This window comes from Melozone crissalis, unplaced genomic scaffold, assembly GCF_028551555.1.
Source record: "Melozone crissalis strain CALT ecotype California unplaced genomic scaffold, PUWL_Pcris_2 ptg000066l_1, whole genome shotgun sequence".
Lineage (NCBI taxonomy): Eukaryota > Metazoa > Chordata > Aves > Passeriformes > Passerellidae > Melozone > Melozone crissalis.
The window spans coordinates 4,753,524-4,780,201 of NW_026535844.1; the positions used below are offsets into that span (position 1 = coordinate 4,753,524).

At 53.2% G+C, this 26,678-nt stretch overlaps 1 pseudogene; it reads right to left on the bottom strand.

The window, feature by feature from the left end:
* Positions 1 to 26,678, bottom strand: part of LOC128945560 (uncharacterized) — a 1,627,138-nt pseudogene that overhangs the window by 393,153 nt on the left and 1,207,307 nt on the right.

Sequence of the window (26,678 nt, forward strand, 5' to 3'; positions counted from 1 at the left end):
GACCAATATAGACCAGTTCAGACCAGTATAAACCAATACAGACCAGTATAAACCAGTATGAATATCTACGGACCAGTAGAGACTTCTCCCTATGCTGACCAGTACAGACCAGTACAAACCAGTTCAGACCAGTATTGACCAGTATGAGACTCTATAGAGCAGTAAGGATCAGTATGGGCCAGTATAGAGCAGTGGGGACCAGTTCAGACCCGTTTAGACCAGTATGAGTTTCTTCAGAGCAGGTGGGACCTTCCCCTGCCCTGCCCAGTATAGACCAGTATGAACCAGTATAGTGCAGTATGGACCAGTTCAGAGCAGTGGGGACCAGTTCAGATTGGTATGGGCCAGAACAATCAAGTTCAGACCAGTACGAACCAGCAGTATGAATATCTACCGACCATCAGAGACTTTCACCTGCTCTGACCAGTATGAACCTGTTCAGACCAATATAAAACAGTATGGACCACTAAAGAGGAGCAGGGGCAGCAGGGGATGCAGAAAACCAGTTTGGACCAGTAGAGACCAGTAGAGATGAGTTCCGACCAGTATGGAGCTCTACAGACCAGTAGAGACCTTCCCATGCCCCGGGATGCGGACACTGGGATTGAACTGTCACAGTGGAGGGGACACTGGGATGGAACTGGGGACACTGGAATGGAGACATTGGTATGGGGACAATGAGAGATGGTGGCACAGGGCTGGCAGTGGGAGCACTGGGATGACACTGGGAGCACTGTGATGGAAGTGGGAACACTGGGCTGGTGGCACTGGAATGGAACTGGTGCCACTGCTCTGTCCCTGGTGCCACCTCTGTGGTGACCCCCATGTCCCCACAGTGTCCCCACATGAACCCAGTGTGTCCCCCATTGTCCCCGAGAGGACATTTTGGGAACACTTGGGCACTGTTGGGGACACTCAATGGACATTGAGATCCTTTTGGGAACATTGGGAGCACATTTGGGACCCACGATGGCCTCTCAAGGGAGGGGCTGTAGGGGGGACCAGGGGTGACGCCACCTCTCCCTGCCTGCCCCCCCAACCCTGCCTGTGTTCAGAGTGTCTCCTGGGAGTGTCACCTCCCTCTGCCAGCACTCCTGGAGTGTTCCCAGTGTCCCCAAGGCGTCCCCACAGTGTCCCCAGTGGCCATGGAGCCCCAAGAGGTGCGACAATCCCGGCATAGGGAGGGGGCAGGAGACGGGGATACACGGGGGTGGCAGGAGGGGACAGGGGTGACAGAGGGGAACAGGGTGGTGGAGGGGAAATAGGGGGCTCCAGTAGGGGACAGGGGCATGGCAAAGGGAGCCACAGCATGGTAGGAAGCGGGAGGTGACCCCAAGGGCGGCAGGGGGGAACAGTGGGGGGTAGCAGGAGGTGGCAGAGGGGATGAGGGGGTGAGAAAGGGACAGAGGGGACACGAGAGCCCTCCAGGGAGGGGACAAAGGGGACCATAGGAGGGCAGAGGATCCGCCACAGGAGGCCACAAATGCCACAAGGTTTCTCACACCTCCCCTGTCCCCTCTCTTTGTATCCCCTTCCCAGCTGCTGGAGGCACTGGTGGCCATGGTGGCCACCCTGGGTGAGCTGGTGGCTACCATGAGCGGGCCATACGGTGACGTGCTTTTTGTCGTGTCCCCAGGATCCTTGCATGCAGCCCTGGGGACCTTCATTCATCGCCTCTGGGACACCCTGAGCCACCCCAGTGTCACCTCCCTGGCCAGGGCCCTGGCTGCCCTTGGGGCCACCCCGGGGGCCACCTGGGCCCATGTGACAAGCACAGCCAGTGCCTGGTGGGACTTGGTGGCCACGCTCTTGGATAGCTGGGCCCACCTAGACCGGGAGGCCACCAAGCTCTGCAATGTCTGCAAGTGATTTACTAAAATTATGGATATTGATCTAGTACTGATATTCCAACTGTGATGGACAAAGACTCTCTAACAGTTTAAAGTTAGAAAGTGGATGTTTATTGCGATATGGGATAGCTCCCAAATAGACACCACAATTTACAGGTGTGTTTTGCGGAGAAAAGAAGAAACCTCACAACTTTATAAAAGTTGTAAAGCCCGGTATGCTTTTATTATGACGCGCACCGGACAAAAGCCTCCCCAAAAGGCATGCGTACCCCTGAAGACCTCAGGCCTCCTTTTATTCCCCTTCCAAATGCATATGCATGCAGTTTCACAATAGGTTCATGCATATTCATTCCGCGTGACATTTATCGCCAGTTCTCCTTTATCAAAGGAATTCCTAGGTCGGGGGGGCAAATTGACCTTGTGGTCATTTCTGTTTTCCTTTCTCTGCCGTCTTGCTGTCTCCGGCATCCGACTTTTCCTTCAGCTTTGGCCCCACAGAATTTTCACCTCTCCTAGAGACTTTACCTTATTCAGAATGGATCTTTACTCTGTCTCAGGTGATTGCAGAGTCCTTTTATCTATACCAGTAGTGAATGCCCAAAATACAAATGCATATTAATAACTTTGGTACATCCCATTCCCCACTTCGTATGGTAATTAGTTCAAAAGCTATTAACCATGCGTTGTTTGTTCCTCGAAATGGGTCGGTGGTCCCTTTCATGGGGAGGGGTCCCAAACTGAGGGAGTAAATGAAGTCTTCCTCTTTCTGACCTTTCTAACTTTTCAATGCAAATATGACAAATGAACCCTTGGTAGAACTCCCATTCTCCATCTTCAATTGGTTTCAGAACAGAGGAAACCACAATTGTCTTATGTTCCTAAAAGCTATTTATCAGTTTCTATATTCTTCATTAAAAACCCAGCTAACCAAACAGTATGTTGACAAGCATTCAATTATTGATTAACTACTAACTCTTAAGTTCCTCAAGGCCTTCCCATTTTTTTGATTAACTCTAATAAAGCTTATCTCTAACTGAAACCTCAGCTCCTTTAAAATCTCTAAATTTCTTAAAGTTTATGTCTCACAGGGACGTGGCCACTAATGAGGCCACCACTGCGGCCACCGCCACTGCCCTGGCTGGGGACCTGCAAGACAAGGCCACCTGCTAGGGAACATCAATCCACAACCTGGTGACCACGGCGCAGCAGCCGCTGGTGGCCCTGGCCAAGGAGGAGGTGACCTCAGCGGTGGCTGCGCTTGAGGCCCGGGTCACAGCCTCCGCCATGGAGGAAGAGGCAGCCACCAAGGCCGTGGGAGAGGCCATGGCGGCCAGCAGCCAGGCAAAGGTGGCCACCAGGAGGGACAGAGGGCGGAGGTGGCCCTGGGGCTGCTGGAGCGCTTGGCGGCTGCCTGTGACGAAGCCACCGTGTTTCCCCGGGAGCTGCGGCACTGGCTTGGGGACATCAAGGCTGGCCCTGAAGGGGACAAATCAGACATCCCCTGATGTCCCCGAGGCCTTGGTTGCTGCAGTGGCCAAGGCCAAGTGGCTGTGGGAGGCCAGCAGCCGCCTGGCCACGCGTCACCTGCTGAGAACACCTGGGGACATCTGCAGGCTCCTTCTGAGTCCCCCCAGTGGCCCCGGTGGCCTTGGTGGCCGTGCAGTGCCAGAGTGGCGCCAAAAAGCCACTGAGGACATCCAAAAGCTGCTGCGGGAACAGTGATGACAGCACTGTGACGTCATCAGGGCGGTGACATCATCAGGGACATCGCTGGTGTCACTTGTCTTGTCTCCCCTCCCTGTGTGGGATTTTAGACACATTTGGGGAGTTTTCTGAGAATTTTCATTAAAATTGCCCCAAATCCTGGGGTAATTCCTGGAGTAACACACCAGGATCCCCCCCTTTCCTGCCTGCCTGCTTCACAACATCCCCCAGAACGCCTCCAGCCACTTCCCCCTCAGTCCTCCCAAGCCCCTGGCCCACGTTGGGCCCTGCTGGGGCCTGGCTAGCTCTACCCCCTGGGCCCCCACAGAGTTTGACTGCCATTTTCTCTTCCTCTGGAAGCACTCCGATACCTAACTGCACTTGCAAATCCCTTCCCATCAGATTATATCCTTCCCCCCATACGAATAAAACATCCCTCATTCCTAATTTGTTTGTTCCTTCAAATATTGCACTTTTTATAACAGGTGCTTCATATCCTTCTCCCTTTGCCCCTACTACTTGAACTGTATTTTGGCTTTTTTTTGCATCCTCTTGGAATTCTATAAACATGTCCTCTTAGCCCCTGTGTCTACTAAAAAATCAAATTCTTCCTCCTGAGGGCCTAATTTGAAATTTATCAAGGGCTCTTGTTGATATTTTGACCCCAGGAGACAGAGCTCCTGACTTCCCCATTCAACCCAATTCTCCGTGTGCCACTCCCAGTGGCACTTCTAGGGGGGGGTTTAGTGCCACTGCTTGGTTCTCATTTTTCCATTCCTCTCGCTGGACTGCTCTGCCCCAGGAATTCTGGCTGGGTCCATCAAGGGCTGCAGGGGGTGCATCGGGTGCTGGCAGATATGGAGGGGGCAGATACTCTAAGGTCCCAATTTTCAGTTTCTTTTAATTTAAATGTGTTCACCTACCTCAGGGAAGCCTCACCCTTCCAACTGGCAGCAGAATCAGTTTTTTCTTGACTGACTGGTTCTTTGGCATTCACATGAATATTCAAAGTTTGGCATATCCACCCCTCAAAGGAACTCTATTTTGGCCGATCAGATCAATGATAAATGATCAGATCTTGTCTCCTGATGAGTCTATTTCATCATATAGTAATCAATCATTTTGATTTTATTTGCATTCTTTGTTTCAGGATTATGTACTCACTGTGCCAATTTTATGCCTAGGAGGCTGTTTGAAGGTGTATCCATTAATGTTTCCCGGCTCCCCTTTCCCCTGGGGATTTTCTCCTTGCTTGCTTTGTGTCCCATTTTCTCAGCTTATCCTGGCACTGTCCCACACCTTTTTTTTCCTTCTTTCTTAACTTCAAAACAAATCAGACTCTACGTCTTTCATGTCTATTTTCCCAGTCTTTCTCAGGTACTGTTCAGGCTCGTGGAATTAAATGCAGCTTTCCCACACACTATTTCCTACAGAAATTTTTAAAAATTTAATGCCCAATTCCTGGCTCAGAGTTCCACTTTTTCCCACTCCCGGCACAAGGCACTCTTCAGTGTGCCTGTGCAATGCCACCTCTCATGACAGATTTTACACTTACACCCTACCCAAAGATCACATCCCAGTCCACAACTGAAACACAGAATTACATTCTTACAGACAACACAAAATCTTTATTAAAATTTTTATTCATATGCAAAACAAACACTTTGCTTTTTCTGGCTGTCTCGGTCACCCGAAAAGAGGAAGCTCGGCTCGAAGCTCCTTGTTTGTTTTGTGCTGCAGTACATCTCATTCACTCAGCAGCTATACCTATCAGCCACACAAGACACAGGACATAAACATTCGCTTCCCACTCTCCTCATTTCCCATTCACTCTTTCACACAATATTAAGGTGTAGCAATGGGGAATAAAGAGACACAGATGCCCTTGTGCATCTGAAGGAGATCACTTTATTGTAGAAATCACCCTCTGTTTATACCTTTACTCTGAACCTGACAAAACCAGAACTCAACAGAAAAAGGGCACCCATTGGCTGGCTCAGCTGCAGTCTGCTGTCCACAGGTCCTATCACCCAATCTGTTTCCCTTTCATGTGCTGTCCATGCATTCCTCCTCATAACTGCCTCTCATTGTCCAACCAACTTCCAAACATCCAGCCTGCAGCTGTGCCTTCCCCACAGGGCCTTCTGTGGGCATGAGCCTTAACAACTTTAGGAAATATTGCCCCATATTCCACATAACGCCCTTCCTTTTTTTTAGGCAATGAAAACATACTAAGAAAAACCTAAACAACTCCTAAAACATTAATTACAGTGATAACAATAATAACTTTAACAACTTTTTAAAAATAGTAACATATACCTATAACATAGCAACTATATACACATGGGATCAGGACAGTGAGACAAAAGGCTGCACACTGTGATGGATCCCACTCCACATGGAGACACTGTGGAGACAGAGGCCCAGCCCCTTCCCCATGTCAGTAAGTCCAGGGCTCCTTTCCATTGTCCAGCCAGTAAGTCCTTCACCAGCGCTGGAGGTCTTAGATGAGCCTTTGTGCTGAAGGAATGCTCTCCGTCACATGCAGTCTGTCCCATCTTCATTTAAAAAACTGAAGACATATAGGGCTTTAGCTACTCTGTTGTGAGGGTACCCCAACTCCCCCTCTTTTTGTTTTCAAGCATGGTTTTTAGGGTCCTATGGGCACACTTGACAACAGTTTATCCTGTGAGAGAGCAGGGAATGCCAGTATTGTGAGGCACACCCCATGGCTGCAAGAAGTTACAAACTCTCTCTGAGGTGTAGGCAGGTCCATGGTCCAGTTTGACAGTGTCAGGAAGGCCCAGAGTGGCAAAACAGGTGAGCATCACAGGCCTTCTCTCTGGTGTAAGAAGTTGCTTTTAGAAAATGAGAATAGGTGTCAATGGAAACGTGAACATATTTTAAGCAACAAAACTCTGGGATAGGGGTGACATCAATTTGCAAATGGAGTTAGGAGTTAAACCTCAGGGCTCAGTGCCTTCTGCTAAAGGAGCAGGATCAACCTCATGACAGGAGGGACAAGACAATAGGATATCATGGGCTTGTGAGGAAGTTATTTGAAATTGCTTGTGAAGAGAATAAGCATTCTGGTGTAAAAAAGTTGTGACATAGCTTGGCCTGTGCAAAAGTATTTTGTAGGAATGTTCCCCCTATTGAAAGAGTGACCAAATTATCCTTTATGTCCTTAAAAAGGAAAAACCCAGAAGATTCTCTCCTCAATTTGGTAAAAAGACACTTCACAGGACCTTTGGGACTTCATCTCAAACCTAAGGCTTCCCAATTGGGCAGAAGCCAAAAAGTCCCGCCTAAGTAATTCACTAGAAAAAGAAGAGAACAAAAGAAATCATTGTTTTTGTGGGGTGTTTTTAGCAGGAGCAAGAACCTCTTGCTCCTGGCTCAGGTTTTATCTGCAAAGAGTTTGTTATTTGCCTTTTATTAAAACTTTCCTGTTTCCAACACTATCTCAGAAGTCATCCTGCTAATTTTATGCCATTTGAAGTAGCTGGGCTATCTCAGCTGTGATAAGTCCTCTAAGAGCTCATGAGACCTGGCTCGAGGAGAAAACTTATCAGTATTTGGTACCACACCTGTCATGACAATGACATCTGCATAGTTATTATCTTCTGCAATAGGGCCAGGTGAACCTGTGTGGGAGTGAACATGCGACACATGAAAATCATGCAGCTGGCTGTTAATTGAAGTCCACAATGTTCTTAACTCTGTAAACAAAAGATAGTTATTAACATGCTTTAAATAGGAAAATTGTCAATGGAATACAACATTGGCAGCATACGAAGAATCAGTTACGGTGTTAAGTGGTTCCTGGGAAAATCACTGAAAGGCATAGCGGATAGCAGCCAATTCTAAAATGTGCACCGAGGCATCCTTTAACATTAATACCCTTTTATGCCACTGGAAAGAGTCACCTTCATGCCAAATCCCTGCACCTTTGTTGGTTTTGCTGGATGCATCTGTAAAAACACCTGGTCTGTTGACAGGGGTCATATTGCAGTGATGCTTTGAGTGCAGGGGGAGGTTACCCATCTCTGTCCATAAACGATGTGAGGGATAATGGATACATAATTGTCCAGAAAAACCTGCAAGCACAATTTGGAAGTTAGTTGCTGTCAGAGTCTTCTTTACTTGCAAGTACATTGATGGCATGATGATCCTGGCCATTGAGAGTTTGCAATCTGTTTCTACCTTTCTTAACTAAATAAGAGAACATATCATTAACAGTCCACACAGGTTTTGTTGCTATGTGAGGTAAGAATAACCATTCTAACACATGCAAACGGTCTTTATCATTAGCAAACAATCAAAACAGAACAGCAAAATGTTGAAATTTTTTAGCAATTATGGCAAGGTAAACAGATTTATCAGGATCCCCTCTCCAGTTCTGTTGGTTTTCTATTGCTTGAGCACAGTGTGCAAGGGCACTTCTAGCTTCTGGGATAAGCTGTCAAAGCGAATGCAGGTGGGGGTTTCCTCTGAGTCAGCCAAACAAAGGATGTGAAAGTTCTGTGGATGTACCCAAAACAGGATGCAGCCAATTCAAAGAACCCAGCAGTTTCTGTAATTCATTTAAAGTGAGGGTGACTTTAACACAAAGCCTCAAAGGCTGAGGTTCTGCATGATTGGAGGTAGGCACAGAAAAGGCAAACAGAGGTACATGATAAGGGTGTAAAGATATGGTGAAATAACAATCTTTAGGTCTAACATTACTAAGGGCCAATTGAATGGCATCATTGTAGTTGATGGAAGAGCACCCATAGCTTCAATAAGTGCATTTACTGCCCAATAATAGCTCACCACTTGCCATTTCGCTTAGCTATACAGAATATTGGTGTTCCGGGGACTAGAAGATGGACAGATATGGCGTAAGGGAAATTGCTCTTCCACAAGCTGTTTTAAATTTAGTAGATGTTCTTTTCATAAGGGCCATTGGTCAACCCATGCAGGGTCTTCAGTCCACCTTGGGAGTTGACATATGTCCAGTATTTGGTTTTGGAACGGCTGATCAATGGCCCCCATGAAAAAGGTTTTCTGGTGAGGTCAAGTCTATGGTGACAGAGGGACAGAACCAGCAGCGCTGGGCTGGAACTGGTGGCAATGCTGTGTCCCTGGTGCCACCTGCCCAGTGTCCCCATGTCCCCGCAGTGTTGCTGGATTCAGCCAGCACCACCCTGGCCGTGTTCGACCCCTGGAGTGTCCCCAAAGTGTCCCCAGCGTGTCCCCAGTGGCCATGGACCCCTGCAAGGTGTGACAATCCCGGCAAGGAGGTGGCAGAGTGGACACGGGGGGTGGAGGGAGGGGGCAGGGGGACAGAGGGTCACAAAGGGGACAGGAGCGGGTGGCAGGATGGGGGCAGGTGACAGGGGAGTGGAGGGGACCGAGGGTGGCAGGGAGGTGGCAGAAGGGACCGAGGGTGGCAGGGAGGTGGCAGAGAGGATGAGCGGCCTGGCAGGGGGGTTGGCAGAGGGGACGAGGAGGTGACAAAGGGATAGAAGGGACAGTAGAGCCCTCCAAGGAGGGGACAAAGGGGACCCTGGGAGGGCACAGGGGCCCACCACAGGTGGCCACAAGTGCCACGGGGTCCCTGACACCTCCTCTTTCCTCTCCCCAGCTGCTAGAGCCACTGGTGGCTGTGGTGGCTACCCTGGGCAAGGTGGTGGCCACACTGACCAGGCCATACAAGTGCGTGTGGCAGCGTTTGTACCCAAAGTCCCTGCACGCAGCCCTGAGGAACTTCACCTGGCACCTCTGTTAGACCCTCGACCATGGCGATGTCAAATCCCTGGGCAGATTCAATGTCCTCACTCTGGCCTGGTCCCTGAGAGTCCTAAAGTTCTGCAACATCAACCCACAGATCTTCTGGGCCAGTGTCTGGCGGGACTTGGTGGCCATGCTCATGGAGAGCTGGGTCCAGCTGGCCAGGGAGGCCGCTGATCTCTGTGACACCTGCAGGGACGTGGATACTGCTGAGGCCGGTGCTGCAGCCACCACCACTGCCCAGGCTGGGGACCCGTGGGAAAAGGCCACCCGCCCGGGGATGTCAATGCACACTGTGATGGCCATGGCCCAGCGGCCTCCAGTGTTTCTGGCCATGAAGGACTTGGCCTTGGCAGTGGCTGCACAAAAGGCCCATGTGGCAGTGGCCACCATGAGGTGGTGGCAGCCCCCAAGGCCATGAGAGAGGCCATATTGGCCACCAGCCAGGCAAGGGCAGCCACCAGGAGGGGACAGTGGGCGGGTGAGGCCCTGGGTCCACTGGAATGCTTGGTGACCACGTATGACAAAGCCACAGGGTACCCCTGGAAGATGCGGCACCTGCCCGGGGACATTGAGGCTACCCTGGAGGGGACAAAGGAGGCGTCCCACAATGTCTCCGAGGCCTTGGAGGCCCCCTTGGCTGAGGCTGAGCAGCTGTGGGAGGCCAGCACTCGCCTGTTCATGCATCACCTGCTCGGGACACTTGGGGACATCCACGACCTCCTCTTCAGTCCCTATGGTGGACCCGGCAGCAGCACGGTGGCTGAGCAATGCCAAAAAGCCATGGAGGACATCCCAAAACTGCTGCAGGGACAGTGACGTCACCGCTGTGATGTCATTGGGGGTGGTGACATCACTGGGGACATCGCTTATGCCATCTGTGCCCTCCCTCCTCTCTGCACAGGATTTGGGAGAAAAGTGGGGAATTTTCTGCGAATTTTCATTGATATTCTTGGTGGGAATTCCTGGGGTGATGTCACTGGGGACACTCTGGGGACACTCTGGGGGCACTCACGGACACGCAGGGACATAGTGGCAAGTCAGGGGGTGAATGAACCCCCTCAGTGCCTTGCAGCAGAGGCAGCTTTCTGCTGTGGCTGCAGCAGAACTGTGTTATAAATGGCAATATAAAAATTGGCTTTTGCATTTCTGTATTGGCTTTTGCACATGGTAATTGATCACAATTATTTTGCTATGGTGCTTGATATCAATAATAATTCCTTGTATCTACTTGTTAGTACAATATAATCTATCTAGGTTTTTTGTCCACTGTAGAGCCTTTTTAATGGTAGCATAATGGTCTCTTGGGGCTCGGTCCTGTCGCCCCCGCCCTGTTATCACCGGGACCCCCCATTGTGATGGTGTTCGCAGGGGTCTTCAGATGAGACAAGAGCAGAGGATGCTGACTCCGTGTTTCAGAAGGCTGATTTATTATTTTATGCTATATATATTATATTAAAACTATACTAAAAGAATAGAAGGAAGGATTTCATCAGAAGGCCAGCCAAGAATAGAAGCAGAATGAATAGCAAAGGCTTGTGACTGACCAAGAACCAAGACAGTCCGGACAGCTGGGCTGTGATTGGCCATTAATTAGAAACAACCACATGACATCAATCACAGATGCACCTGTTGCATTCCACAGCAGCAGGTAACCATTGTTTACATTTTGTTTCTGAGGCCTCTCAGCTTCTCAGGAGAAAAAATCCTAAGGAAAGGGTTTTTCAGAAAATATCATGGCTATACCCCATTATCACCAGAGACACCCCTGAATTTACCAGGGCCTCCCCTGTGGTGAAACGCACAGCTTTAGCCAGGGCCCCGTGGAGAATCTGAATAATAGAAATGCTGACACAGCAGCAAAGAAGCTTCCTGACTCCAGGGACATCCACCCTATAACCTATTCCTAAAACCATGTAAGGCAATATCTTGTTAACCCTACTATTGGTCACTTATGGTCCCTCTAACCTTTGCCATTGGTCAAGATTGGAACTGGGCCAAGGCTATAAAAGTAGCATACTGTACCCCTACTAACTTAGAAGAAGTTCTGAGACCCTTCACGGACCCCTCCAATAAAGCCATACTTGTGGAACAGCCAGCGTCTTCTCCTTCTCCTCTCTCTACCGTCTGCTGGAGCCTCAAGCCAAGGGCAAGCTACCTAGCAAGCAAAGCTGAAATCATAAGAGCTGGCTAATCTCTATAAGAGCTGAATATTCCCTGCTTGCTAGGGGCTGACCCGCGGCCTTGGTCTGAGCGAGCTGGCCTCTGGCACTCAGTCCCCTTGGAGGCTGAGCTCTGGAGCTGTCATAGCTTGCCTAGGATAAGACCAATTAAGGCTCATTACTCCCCCATGCACTGGGACCCCTCCTTCACTGCCCCCCCATTCACTGTCCCCCCAAAGTGCTGGGACCACCCTGATCCATGAGCCCCACCCAGAGTGTCAGGACACCCCTTGGCCTCCCCCGAATCCCCAGCCTGCACTGGGCCCTGCCAGGGCCAGGCTGGCTCCAAAACCCTGCGTGGAGCCATTCAATAAATGCCAATCGGTCTTGTAGTCATGCCCATAGAGGGGGAGGACTGCTCGGGGCAGCCAGTGGGGAGCGATGGAGCAGGGAGGGGGCAGGGATTGAAAAGAGTTAGAAATGGGACTGTGGGAAATGGGGCGGGGCCCAGTGAGTGATGGCCGATGGGGAGATGAGAGGCCTGGGGGGCTGGAATAGGAGCGTGGGAAGGGGCAGGCAATGAATGGGGTGTGGAAAAGGGGCGGTGCCTGGACAGAAACAAAAGTGGGCGGTGCACAGCAGGTGTGGAATGGGGATGATTCTGGATGATTTTCTCTCCTTTCTCAAATACTTCCATCACCGTGTTCCCCCACACAATGATGTCATCAATGTACTGCAGCTGTTCTGGAGCTTCACCCTTTTCCAGTGCAGCCTGGATCAGTCCATGGCAGATAGTAGGACAGTGCTTCCACCCCTGGGGCAGTCGGTTCCAGGTGTACTGCACACCCCTCCAGGTGAAAGCAAACTGAGGCCTGCATTCTGCTGCCAGAGAAATGGAAAAAAATGCATTAGCAATGCCAATGGTGGCAAACCACTTTGCTGCAGATGGGGCTGTTGAAGGGTGAGTGGGTTTGGCTGACCACCCCTTGGCACTCCAGCTCATGGATCATTTTGTGGATGGGGATCACGGCATCCCAATTCATCCAATACTGCCGGCGGTGCACTGTCAAGGTGGCAATTGGTATCTGTTGCTGTTCTACCCTCAGGAGTCCTACTGCAGATGGGTTTTCTGATAGTCCAGGCAAGGTGTTCAACTGCTTCATGTTCTCTGCCTCTACAGCGGCTATTCCAAAAGCCCACCTGAGTCCCTTTGGGTCTTTGTAAAGCCATTTCAGAGGAAGTTTATGCCCAGAATACGTGGGGCCTCTGGGCCAGTCACAACAGGATGTTTCTGGGAAGGATCCACTCCTTCCCAGTCAGGCTCACCTCAGCTCCCAACAGGGTCAATTGCTGGGATCCCCCCGTCAATGGAAACAGGTTCTGCCCCCACATGCCCTGATGGTATCAGGGTACACTGAGCACCAGTATCAACTAAGACATTGTATTTCTGTGGTTCTGATGTGCCCAGCCATCGGATCCACACCGTCCAAAAGATCTGGTTTTTCGTGCCTCTCCCTGGCTACAGGCAGGGCCCCCCTTTCCTGGGCATACATGCTAGAGGTACCTTCACTTTAGTGGAACTCCCTTGGTTAGTGTTTCCCTCCTTGAGTTGATGCACCCGTGCTGCCAGGACAGAAGTGGGTTTCCCATTCAACCTTCCCATGTGTCATGGTTTGACCCTGGCACAATGCCAGTGCCCCCATGAGAATACCCTCTCCCTGGTGTCTGCTGTGAGATGTCACCAGGAATAAGCAAAGCAGGCTCCTGCTTAGAAATAAAGAAAACTTTATTAACTAAACTACAAGAAAAGAAAAAAAAAAACATAAGGAAAATGAAAACTTTACAAAAGCATTTTCCTCCTCCCACCCACCAAATTTCCCAATGCAATACATTCCCCCCAAATCACCAACTCTCAGCCCGGCACCACCCTTTAGAATACTCAATCTTCAATTCATCAAGAGGAGAGGAGTCCTTCTTGCACCATAGGCTTCCCCTGGAAACACGCTGAAACCTCGTGTGCTCCCATGTCACTCAGCATGGCCCGGAAAATCCTTTGCCATCATGACACCTTCCTTCCATGCCCAGTGCTCTCACCACTGTGCATGGACCAGAGCTGCTTCTAGGGTTGTCTTTCAAGGATGCCTTGTCTCACTCCAAAAAGGCAGAGTCTCTCCTTGGGGACATCTGTCCCCCCCAAATTTTTTGCATCCCTGGGGCTGAGGGGTACCCACACTGAACCCTCCTTGTTCTGAGGCACTCCCTCCCCCTAAATGCAGTCTCTGTGTCACAGGAAAAAAATGGTTCCATCTATGGCCACACAAGAAAAGTCCAGCCAAAAGGCCACTCCGTCATCTCTCCTCCCACTCAAGAGTCTTCTGCACTTCCCTCGTGGCCATCCCCTCTTATCTCATCTCTTATCTCTCTTCTCATGCAGCTCCAGGAGGACCAGCATTTGCAAGGTTTCTATCATGCAAGGAAAGGGTTAAAAATTTCAGTCTCATGCCTGTCTGGAGCTCCGGAACTCCCACGCTGCCCTGCCGGGCACCTTCTCGCCGCACCCCCCCCTTCTCCTCCTGGGCTGCCTGCTATCAAATTCAGACGCCGGCTCTCTCGCTCTCTCTCCCCTGGGGGGGGGGGTGGGGGGTGGCTGCCCGATGTCTCTTGGCGCTCTTCCACCATTCCATCCTCAAGGGCTTCCTCACCTCCCATCTCTGTCCAGGCCCAGGCCTACCACATGGCTGCCCCTCCCCCGCCCAGCAGCAGCAGATGAACGAGAGAGGGAGATCCGACCTCTTTCCCTCAAAGTCCCAAGAGAGCTTCCCAGAGGAGCAGCTCTGGTTTTTAACCCCTGTGTGTTCTCAGAGGTGTCTCCGAACCTCAGTGGCTACATCAGGTGCCAATGTCAAAACCTGAGCATCTATTGGTAACCACAGCATACCCCAAAAAAACCCCCTACTTCCTGTCAGTGAAACCACGACAAAATTGTACTCTATCAAAATCAGTGTGATTAAGAAAAATTTGCAGAAGTCAATACATAATAGCAAAAGCCAACACTACCCAGTTATTTATAACAAACCCAGAGCAGGTTTTTCCCTTGCATGGAGCACTTGGGCCTTCCCCGGGCCCCTTCTGCCCTCGTGCAGAGCCGGTGGCATTTTCCAGCACACCCAGTTTGTAACCAAGAGCCGGGTGCAGCCCAGAAGGCTCCAAGCGCCTCCTTCCAGGCTGACTCTGCAGGTGCCGGGGCTGCTCTGGGCTCTGCCAGGATTCTGCTGGGGCTCAGCTCTGGGCCAGGCTGGGCCCGCTCTCCCCTCACATTGCTCCGGGCAGCTGAGGCACAGCGGGAGAAGGAAGGGACATGGCAAGGCAGTTGAGGGTTAAGAGAGTTTTTATTCAAAACACTGCCATAACAAACAGGCTGTCCTAACTCCCATAAACTAACTACCAGTGCTAACTACCATAACTAACTACCAGTGCTAACTACCATAACTAACTAGTTGTCCTGACTACTGTAACTGAAAGCTGTCCTCAAGGGCTTCATCTCCTCCGTTGCTCCCTCAGTTGCTTTGCTGCAGTGGTCAGAGGGGTCAGGCGGGAGAGAGGCTTGGCTGATGATAAAAATGGGTGCTGTCCAAAGGATACAAAGGAAAGAAATGAACTGTTACTTTCCAAAGTCAAGTTCCTCACAGGCTCTGTTGCAACAGGACAAAGGGAAATGGTTTGAAATTCAGGAGGGAGAAGCAGGCTCAGATTAGATCTAAGGAAGAATTTTTTAACCAGCAGAGTGGGGAAACACTGACAGAAGGTACCCAGAGACGTGGGAGGTGCCTCCTCCCTGGAAACATCCAAGCTCAGGTCAGGCAGGGCTCTGAGCCCCCTGAGCTGCTTGAAGATGTCCCTGCTTGCTGTGGGGCACCAGGCCCAGATGAGCTCCAAAGGAGCTGCCAAGCCACAGCAGGCGAGGATTCTGCTTGCTCTGCGTGTGGAACGCAGCCAGACTGGAGACTGTCGGAGGGGGCCCCACAAGAAAACCCCTCCCTGGCGCTGCTGCTTCCCCTGCAGCCCCTGGCCCTCAGCTGCAGCAGCTCCTGGGCAGCCCAGCGCCGCTCCTCGTCCGGCTCCAGGCTGCACTCGAGGCAGCCCCGCAGCAGAGCTGACAGGCGCCGGGGCTCCTGCAGCTGTGGGGTCCCGTTCTGCCGGATCAGAGCGCGAGCCTGCACGGAAAGCAAACTCAGCACTCTGCCAGCTCTCTTCACACCCACACGGGCTCACATCCACTCCGGGGCCTCAGCCCCAGCTCCAGGGGCACTTTCCTCCCTGACACAGATGCTGCTCAGAGCTCATTTTGCTATGCCAGCCAAAAAACCCAAACCCTGGGGCTGCCACAGCCACTGCAACATCCAAATGATCTCGCCTTGAGAGCCAGTTTTATTGGCCGACTCTGTCAGTGGGAACCTCCATCAGAAATAGCACATTTTGCTTCTCCAAACATGGACACCAGCTTTACAGGCCATTTTCCAGAGTCAGTGTGGTCTGCCTGTGTTATTTCAGAGGATTCTTACATCAAGTGCATCTCTGCAGTGCCACTGACACTCAAGTAAATGCATTCCTGATGCCTTATCCCAGAAACTGCCAGGCAAGAAACAGGAGGTTTGTGATGCTGAAAGCTCAGGCTTGGTGACACAGAGAAAGTAGCTTGGACTAGGAAAGAAATATGTTAGACTATGAGGATGTTAAACAATCATCTTCATGTTCTCAACAAGTTTCCCAGTGAGAAGAATCAGGGGGGAGATCATCTTGCAAAATGGTTTTTAGAAGCTCCTGCAGAAACTTTGTTGTGTTTGGGGCTGGGATTTGGGGTTGGTTTGGGGTTTTCTTGCAAGGTAACATTAGAGCTGATGCACTTGCTTCACATTTCCAGGTCATCCTGACAGCCAGATGAGCTGCAACAACATAAATCCCAACGCAAATTGTTGCTGGAGACTGAAGAATATTCATCTGTGCTGAGGCTGGAGTCCTCTGGGAATTCCCTTCCCATGTGCAGAAACCTCCAGCTGCTGCTCCCAGTGCAGGGTCCCCCTGTGCTCACAGGCCTCTGCAGCCACTGCAGAATTTGCCTCTTACCATGGCCGCCGTTGGATTCCCTGAAGTAAGGAGGTTCTCCTTCCACCATCTCGATGGTCACAGTGCCAAAGGCCCAGATGTCCACCTTGGGGCCATAAGGAGATCTGGTCACAACTTCTGGGGCCATCCAGTGAGCAGTGCCCAGCATGGAGCTGCGCTGGTCCTGCTCAGGGCTGAGCTGAGCGCAGAGGCCAAAATCAGCTGAGGACAGAAACAAACCCTGTCAAAGGCAGCTGGAATGAGGAAACCAAGCACCAAGATTCCCCACGCTCAGTCTGAGAGTGCAGTAGTGAAGTCAGCTGGAAAAGCCCTCAGGGCTGTAGCCAAGGAAAGATGGAACTGGACCCTTCAAGAAACCCTCAGCTTTCATGCAGTGGCTTTTACTGATTCCCTTGGAGCTTTAGATTCCCACTGCTGCCCCTCTGGCAGAGCCATAGGCAAAGCAAAGGCACTGCTGGCACCCTGCTCCTCTGCTGAGCTCTCTGCAGGGGCAGCCGCTCTCAGCTGGCAGCAGGGGCCGGGCAGTGCCCCCTGCAGCCCTTGTGGGGCTCTGGCCCTCCCTGGGAAGCAGCCCCACACCCGCAGCCCGGGAGCGCCGTGCCTGACCAGGAACACCCACCCAGCCTGACAGAGCCGTCCGTGCCCAGGAGGATGTTGGAGCTCTTCAGATCCCTGTGGATCACCCGCTTGGAATGGAGGAAATCCAGGCCCTGCACACACTGAGAGAGAACAATGTGGTAAATAGGTATGATTCATGCTGATAAAATTGAAACAGTCATCAATATTGATACAGTAATTAATATTTGGAAATAATAAAACAGTTAAAAGTTGTAATGCCAAAGAAGAAAGGGAGAGGGGGGGCTCTACCCCCCTCTCCTGGCAGATGTTCAAGGATAGGAGGAAAAAGCAAGAGATAACAGTTACTAAAAATTAACTGAGAGAAGTGAACATCTTGTTGGGTCCCAGGAAAATGCCCGCTATAAGAGATTTATTGCTTTGATGCTAAAATGTAGTAATATCTTAGTTTTGGCTTACATTATACTGGCTTGGTGCACATGTATAACCCAAAGGTGAATTAAAGGACAATGAAGAAGACTATACGGCCTTCATCAGTGACTACCCCCAAAGACCTGTGCGACCACCAAACCGAGTGGTAAGGGTGGTGAGGAGGGCGGAGACAGAAAAGTGACGAACCAAAAATGGGAGGAGATGGCATTGACACATGGCATATAAGGGGCGACTTTCACTTGGCAAGATTGTACGTGAAGTTGCAAGGGTAATTGAACCCTGCCCTCCGTACCCCGCGGTTGTTTTTGCTTATGCGCTGTTATTTGAACCATATTATCCCTTATTTATATATTTGCTAAACTATTTAATTAAAATTGCTGCTACCTTAAATATTGTTTGGGGGTTTTTTATGATGGAATAATTGGGCAAACATAACACCTGCAAGCACAGAAGGACACCGGTCAGAGCTGGGCTGGCTGCTGAGAACGCCTCAGGCAGGAGGATCCTCCGGCAACGAGCCCAGAGCCACTCTGGGCACTGAGGCCTCCGTGTCCCACAGCAACGGGAACACCACGGGGACGTGGCACTGTTCCTGTGACATCCCAGCAGCAGCTCACTCAGAAACCGCCTGGAAGGTTCTCCTGTGTCACAAAGGAGCACAAAGAACCCTCCCAGGGCACAGCCCATGGCCCAAAGGGTGCAAGAGGAACTCGGAAAATGCAGCAAACAAGGACACCCCACAGCCCAGCCTGAACACTGAGGAGGAACAAGGACGGCACCAAACCAAAGGAAACGTGACCTTTAGTCACTGATACTTCTGACTAGAAGCAGTAAGCCTTGTTCCGTCTGGGATCTTTGTTCTAGTTCTAAAAACGAGCAAGGTTCCCCACTCTAAATACACAGAAGGCAGGAACTGGGGAGGAGGTGGGGTTAGGAAGGAGGAGGAGGAGGGACAGAGAGAGGAAAAGGAGGAGCAGGAAGAGGAGGAGCAGGAGCAGGAACAGGAGGAACAGGAGGTTCCAGTGCCCCCTGTGGCCACACCCACGGGACCATCGCCCCCAGCTCCTCCTGCAGGTGAGCGGGGAGGGGGAGCTCGTCCCAAATCCATCGGGGGGTCCCTGAGAGGGTTTTTTATTGGGGTGAGTTTGGAGTTCACAGATTGTGGAATTGACCCCAAATATCATCTGGTGTCCCTGGGAGGTTTTTTTCTCTGTGTGTGTAGGTTTGGATCTTGCAGGACCCCAGAGCTGAGCCCCTTAGGGGATCTTTGGGGGCCCACGTGGCCATTGCCCAGTATGGGCAGGGGAGGACATTGGTCCTGGGGACCCCCGGGAGAGCAGAGGAGGGGAATCCCTGGGACCCCCAGAGTGGGGAGAGCAGAGAGGGGCGATCCCAGAGCAGGGGGACCCCAGCAGACTGGAAAGGGGGGGAGCCTGGAGAGGAGGGACCCCTGGGATCCCTGGGATCTCAAAGTAGAACATCAGGGTAGAAGGGACCCCATGGACCCCCAAAAGCCCCTGGATCATCCCTAAGCAGGACACCGGAGAATGGAGAACCCCTGGAACCATTGGACCCCTGTGATCCCAAGGAAAGGAAACCTGTGGAACCCCAAAAGTGGAGAGATCAGCAATAGGGAGCTCCTGGGAGAGTTTTTTCGGGCTAAATATTGATGTGTGGAGCTTTTCATGGACACAAGACTCCTGCTGAGTTCCAGAGATGGACCTGGCCAGGAGGAGCCTCTACTCCAAGGCGCTCGCACCTTGGTTTCCCCCAAACCAGGGTCTGTCATTCCCAAGCTGTGGCCAGATGGAGAAGGAGGAAAAGCCCCAGAGATCCCTCACAAGGAGGGGCTGCAAACTCAGCCCAGGGAGGTGTGGGGAGGAAAGAGCTGCCCTGAGCCAGAAAGGCGGCCGGAGATGCAGCCAGAGCTCAGAGCTGGTGGAGAAGCCTCATGGCAGGGAGAAGTCCCACAAGTGCTTGGAATGTGGGAAGGGTTTCAGCTCCAGCTCCACCCTGATGGAACACCTGAACACCCACACTGGGGAGAGGCCCTGGGAGTGTGGGGAATGTGGGAAGAGCTTCAGTGGGACCTCTGACCTCAGCAAACACCACAAGATCCACACTGGGGAATGGCCCTAGGAGTGCTTGGAATGTCAGAAGAGCTTCAGGTGGGATTCAGAGATCGTCACTCACCAGCACTTCCACACCAGGGAGAGGCCCTGCAAGTGTCCCGAGTGTGGGAAGAGCTTCGTGCGCTGCTCCAGCTCCATCCCCCATGGGAGGATCCGCGCTGGATGATCCACAGTGAGCCCCGTTGGGAAGAGCCCTGGTGACCCCTGTTCTGGCTGATCCGTCTTGGGCAGGGGGAAGGTGTTGGAGAGATTTCTTTCCCTTCTCCTTGTGCTGCTATGATTTGGTTGGTAATAAATTCCCTCCGTGTTCCCAGGCCGGATCTGCTGTGCCCGTGTGGGATTTGCTTCGGGATCTCTCCCGGTCCTTGTCCCCACGCAGGAACCCTCGGTTCCATTTTCTGTCCCTGTGTGGCTGCGGGGGGCAGGAACAGAGCGGCTCTGGGGGTGCCTGGCAGCGGGCCAGCGTCACCGCTCGCCACGGGCAGCCCTGAGATGCCGCGCACCTGGGCACGCATTGCTGGGCTCACCTGAGCTCCCACCTGCCCAGCGCCCCAAGGTTCCCCCTGCCCAAAAAACCCCCAGCCCGGGGCTGCAGCGTCCCGGAAAGGCCTCAGCCAATGGCAGCGCAGGCAGGAGAAGGCTTGGCCAATGAGAGGTCGGGGCGTTGTATTGCCTCATCGGTTGCCGGGCAGAGCCCGTGGCCCATCGCTGCCCAGAAGCGGCGGCAGCCAATGAGAGCGCGCGGCGCTGCCGAGCCCGCCCTGCTCCGGACTGGCGCTCCCAGCGCAGCGCGGCTGCTTTGGGGCTGCTGCTCCCTGCCCGGCCCCGGCCATGGGGCGAGGGGCGGCAGCTGGGGCCCTACTGGTGGCACTGGTGGTGCTGGGAGCCCCCCCGGGTGCGGGCGCGGAGTTCTCGGGTGAGCGGGGGGCGGGAAGCGCTGGGACGGGTGGGAGAAGGGGGAAAAGGGGGCGAAGGGGGGAGCCCGGAATGGAGGGGGAGGAGGAGGGCACCCCCAAAGGGAGAGTGGGAGGAGCTGAGGGGTGGGAGAGGGTGGGGAAGCGGGCAAAAGCGGACGGGGGGACCTCAAAACTGATCGCAATGGGGACTGGGGATTGGGGAATTTGTGGGAAAATGGGGAAATGGCACCCCAAAGTGATTTGGGGAGCGGCCGGAGGTGGGAGGGGAGAGGATGTGGAAGGGGAAATAGGGGAAGGGCGGCAAAGAGGAAGCGGCAGCGCGGGCAGGCGGGTCCCATGGCGGCCGAGGGGCACAGGGGGTGCGGAGTGGGGATCCGGGGTGGCCCCGGAGCTCTGGGGGTGCTGGGGGAGGGTGTTGGAGAGGCACCCCGCGATCTATGTTCTGCACACACATAGGTGTTCCAAAGGATGACAAAGTCCAAGTGTTACTTCATTAACGGCACGGAGAAGGTGAGGTACGTCCAGAGATCCATCTACAACCGGGATCAGTTCATAATGTTCGACAGCGACGTGGGGCACTTTGTGGGGTTCACCCGCTATGGGGAGAAGTTGGCCAAACGCTGGAACAGCAACGCGGTATTCATGGAGGACAGACGGACTGCGGTGGACTGGTTCTGCCGGTGCTGGTACAAGAATTTTACCCCGTTCATCACGGAGCGCCGAGGTGAGCCCGAGGGAGAGCATGTCCCCTCGGGGCCTGCCCTGCCAGTGACCCTGGAGCCCCTCAAAATCTCCATGGGCATCGGCCCAGAGCCCTCAGCCCTCCTTGTGCCGATCCCCGGGGTCTCCAGATCCTCCCAGTGCCCCCCCGCGCGTCCATTTCAGCGACCCGTAAAGTTGACGCTTGGCAACCAATGAGATCGCATCATGTTCATGACTCATCTGTTTCCAGGCAGATCCGCAGCGCCGAGTGCCTCGCGCCGGACTCGACCTCCCAGTGGCGCGCACTTCATTCCCACTTCCTCCCAGTGCCACCAAGATCCCTCCCAGTGCCATTCCAGTCCCTCCAAGACCATGCCCAGTTCCTCCCCAGTCTCTCCCAGTCCATTCCCAGTCTCTTCCCCGTTCATTCACAGTTCACTCATAGACCTCCACCCTCTCTCCCAGTTCCCCCATTCCTTCCCATCTCTCTGTGTCACCCAACTCCCTCCCAGTCTCTCCCACTCCCTCCCACCACATTCCCAAATCCATTCCCTGTCACTCCGAGTCCATTTCAGTCCATTCCCAGTCCCTCTCCAGCCCAGCCCAGCCCTCCCTTCTCTCTCCCAGTGCCCCCCAGCTGATCCCACTGTGTCCCCGCTCTCTCTCTCTCTCTCTCTCTCTCTCTGTCTCTCCCAGTGCCCCCCAGCGTGTCCATCTCGCTGGTTCCCCCCTCGAGCTCCCAGCCCGGCCCCGGCCGCCTGCTCTGCTCCGTGATGGATTTCTACCCTGCTGCCATCCAGGTGAGGTGGTTCCAGGGCCAGCAGGAGCTCTCGGAGCACGTGGTGGCCACCGACGTGGTCCCCAACGGGGACTGGACCTACCAGCTGCTGGTGCTGCTGGAAACGCCGCCCCGGCGCGGGCTCAGCTACAGCTGCCAGGTGGAGCACGTCAGCCTGGAGCAGCCCCTGAGGCGGCACTGGGGTACGGGGGAGCCCCTGGGGACGCTGGCAGAGCCGCTGGGCTGTGCTGGGAGCCACTGGGAGGGAGCTGGAGAGAGCCGGGCTGGAACTGGGAGAGGGGCTGGGCAAGGGCTGGGAAGGGGTTTGGGGGATGCTGGGGAGGGTGGGATGGGCTTGGGGGGGTCCTGATGGGCACTGGGAGGGAGTTTGGGGGCGCTGGGTGTGACTGGGAGGGAGTTTGGGGGTGCTGGGTGCAAAGGGCAGGGGGTTTGGAGGATGCTGGATGAGACTGGGAGGGACTGGAACGAGCCTGGAGGGGGCGCTGGGAGAGGCTTGGGGTGTCGGTGAGAGGTTTTGGGGGTGCTGACCCCTGCGGACCCCCCAGAGATGCTGCCGGACGCCGCCCGCATCAAGACATTGATGGGGACTGGGGGCTTCGTCTTGGGCTTCGTCTTCCTGGCGCTGGGGCTCGGCTTCTCCCTGCGCAAGAAGGTCAGGGCGGGTGCCGGGGGTGGCGTCCCCGCCGTGGCGGAGCGTGTGCGCTCCCGCCGGGGCCCCCAGCCCGGTGTCACCCCCTTTTCTGTGCCCACAGAGCTCCTGAGCCGGCGGCGGCCGCAGCCCCTCCCCGTGGGCTCGGGCCCGGCCGGGACCCCCCGCTCCGCTGATTTTGGGGGGGTCCCGTGTCCCCCCCAGCCCCGCTGGCGCTCTGCCCCCGCCCAGTGCCTGCTCCCAGTGCTCCCAATAAAGCTTCCCAGTTGGGCCCGGGGCCGTTTATTGGGGGGCAATGGGGAAGGGTTTGGGGGGGGGGGGCGATGGGACGGATTTGGGCAAAGGGAGGGGGACAAAGGGTGGGGGCTGGGCCCGGGGGGAGGGGTCGCTGCCCGCGGATCCCGCAGTGCCCGGTGCGGGACGAGCTCCGTGCGCCGCTCCAGCTCCATCCCCCGTGGGAGGATCTACGCTGGATAATCCCGGGTGACCCCCAGGGTCAGAGCCCCCCGTGTTGGGAACACACCTGGCTGGGGGTTCCACATCTTCCTGGCCCCCCCGTGAACACCTCGATGAAGGCCGGGTGTCCCCGCTCCTTTTCCTGTTTCTGCTCCTCTCCTCATCTCCCCCTTCTCTTCCCCCGGTTCAATCGCTCCCCCCCCTCCCCGCTCCTCCTCCCGCCTCCTTCCCCTCTTCTCTCTCACATCCCCCGCCCCTTCCTCAATGGTTTCTTGAAGGGTCCAGTTCCATCTTTCCTTGGCTACAGCCCTGAGGGCTTTTCCAGCTGACTTCACGACTGCACTCTCAGACTGAGAGTGGGGAATCTTAGTGCTTGGTTTCCTCATTCCAGCTGCCTTTGACAGGATTTGTTTCTGTCCTCAGCTGATTTTGGCCTCTGCGCTCAGCTCAGCCCTGAGCAGGACCAGCGCAGCTCCATGGTGGGCACTGCTCACTGGATGGCCCCAGAAGTTGTGACCAGGTCTCCTTATGGCCCCAAGGTGGACATCTGGGCCTTTGGCACTGTGACCATCGAGATGGTGGAAGGAGAACCTCCTTACTTCAGGGAAACGGCGGCCATGGTAAGAGGTAAATTCTGCAGTGGCTGCAGAGGCCTGTGAGCACAGGGGGACCCTGCACTGGGAGCAGCAGCTGGAGGTTTCTGCACATGGGAAGGGAATTCCCAGAGGACTCCAGCACCAACACAGATGAAAATTCTGCAATCTCCAGCAATAATTTGCTTTGGGATTTAAGTTGTTGCAGCTCATCTGGCTGTGAGGATGAGCTGGAAATGTGAAGCAAGTGCATCAGCTCTAATGTTACCTTGCAAGAAAAACCCACACCAACCCCACATCCCAGCCCCAAACAAAACAAGGTTTCTGCAGGAGCTTCTAAAGGACATTTTGCAAGATGATTTTCCCCCTGATTCTTCTCACTGGGAAACTTGTTGAGAACAGGAAGATGATTGTTTAACATCCCCATAGTCTAACATATTTCTTTCCTAGTCCAAGCTACTTTCTCTGTGTCACCAAGCCTGAGCTTTCAGCATCACAAACCTCCTGTTTCTTGCCTGGCAGTTTCTGGGATGGGGCATCAGGAATGCATTTACTTGAGTGTCAGTGGCACTGCAGAGATGCACTTGATGTAAGAATCCTCTGAAATAACACAGGCAGACCACACTGACTCTGGAAAATGGCCTGTAAAGCTGGTGTCCACATTTGGAGAAGCAAAATGTGCTATTTCTGATGGAGGTTCCTACTAACAAAAACAACCAATGAAACTGGCTCTCAAGGCGAGATCATTTGGATGTTGCCGTAGCTGTGGCAGCCCCAGGGTTTGGGTTTTTTGGCTGGCATAGCAAAATGAGCTCTGAGCAGCATCTGTGTCAGGGAGGAAAGTGCCCCTGGAGCTGGGGCTGAGGCCCGGGCTGGATGTGAGCCCGTGTGGGTGTGAAGGGAGCTGGCAGAGCGCTGAGTTTGCTTTCCCTGCAGGCTCGCGCTCTGATCCGGCAGAACGGGACCCCGCAGCTGCAGGAGCCCCGGCGCCTGTCGGCTCTGCTGCGGGGCTGCCTCGAGTGCAGCCTGGAGCCGGACGAGGAGCGGCGCTGGGCTGCCCAGGAGCTGCTGCAGCTGAGGGCCAGGGGCTGCAGGGGAAGCAGCAGCGCCAGGGAGGGGTTTTCTTGTGGGGCCCCCTCCGACAGTCTCCAGTCTGGCTGCGTTCCACACGCAGTGCAAGCAGAATCCTCGCCTGCTGTGGCTTGGCAGGCTCCTTTGGAGCTCATCTGGGCCTGGTGCCCCACAGCGAGCAGGGACATCTTCAAGCAGCTCAGGGGGCCCAGAGCCCTGCCTGACCTGAGCTTGGATGTTTCCAGGGAGGAGGCACCTCCCACATCTCTGGGCACCTTCTGTCAGTGTTTCCCCACTCTGCTGGTTAAAAAATTCTTCCTTAGATCTAATCTGAGCCTGCTTCCCTCTCCTGAGTTTCAAAGCATTTCCCTTTGTCCTGTTGCAACAGAGCCTGTGAGGAACTTGACTTTGGAAAGTAACAGTTCATTTCTTTCCTTTGTATCCTTTGGACAGCACCCATTTTTATCATCAGCCAAGCCTCTCTCCAGCCTGACACCTCTGATCACTGCAGCAAAGCAACTGAGGGAGCAGCGGAGGAGATGAAGCCTTGAGGACAGTTTCAGTTACAGTAGTTAGGACAACTAGTTAGTTATGGTAGTTAGCAGTGGTAGCTGGTTAGGGTAGTTAGCACTGGTAGTTAGTTTATGGTAGTTAGGACTGCCTGTTTGTTATGGCAGTTGTTTGAATAAAAACTCTCTTAACCCTCAACCACCTTGCCGTGTCCCTTCCTTCTCCCGCTGTGCCTCAGCTGCCCAGAGCAATGTGAGGGGAGAGCGGGCCCAGCCTGGCCCAGAGCTGAGCCCCAGCAGAATCCTGGCAGAGCCCAGAGCAGCCCCGGCACCTGCAGAGTCAGCCTGGAAGGAGGCGCTTGGAGCCTTCTGGGCTGCACCCGGCTCTTGGTTACAAACTGGGTGTGCTGGAAAATGCCACCGGCTCTGCACGAGGGCAGAAGGGGCCCGGGGAAGGCCCAAGTGCTCCATGCAAGGGAAAAACCTGCCCTGGGTTTGTTATAAATAACTAGGTAGTGTTGGCTTTTGCTGTTATGTATTGACTTCTGCAAACTATTCTTAATCACACTGATTTTGATAGAGTGCAGTTTGTAATCACTTTTAACTGCTTTTGCTATAGTATAATTTGCCATCTTTTTGTGGCCAATGCCCTGGCCCCTGTGTAGCTCATATCCTCAGAACATCATTTATGGATGATATTTTAGTTTGTGGAGAGTATGAAAAACATACATTATAGTTTTGGCTTTTGAAAAATATTACAGTGGATGCCATGTGTTGTACATTAGAATGTTAACTTTTGCAGAAGTAGCTGTAGTTGTGAAATAATAATCAATGCTTTTATTTTTGTAAATAACTGACAATAACACTTCAGAGATATTTGTGAAATAGCCAATGTTCATTTAAATACTTCTGGAAATAGCTAAAACCATCTGCATGGTCAGATAACATTTAAGGAAGGGATGTGATGAGGACCCCTGCCACTGACCCTTCCACTGTCAATAACTGTCACCCGCTGAAACCAGAGAACAGGGGCCCTTGTGAGGGAGTGACACACAACCCTCAAAACAGCAATCCACGATTACTGCACGTACTCTAAAAAGGCAAGATGTGGGTCAAACTAACCTAAAGAATTCCTGGAACATGTAAACGAGTTCAAAGAAATGTTTGAATATGTATAATCATTATGAATATGTATCTGAACAATACAATGGAAAAACTAGACAAGAA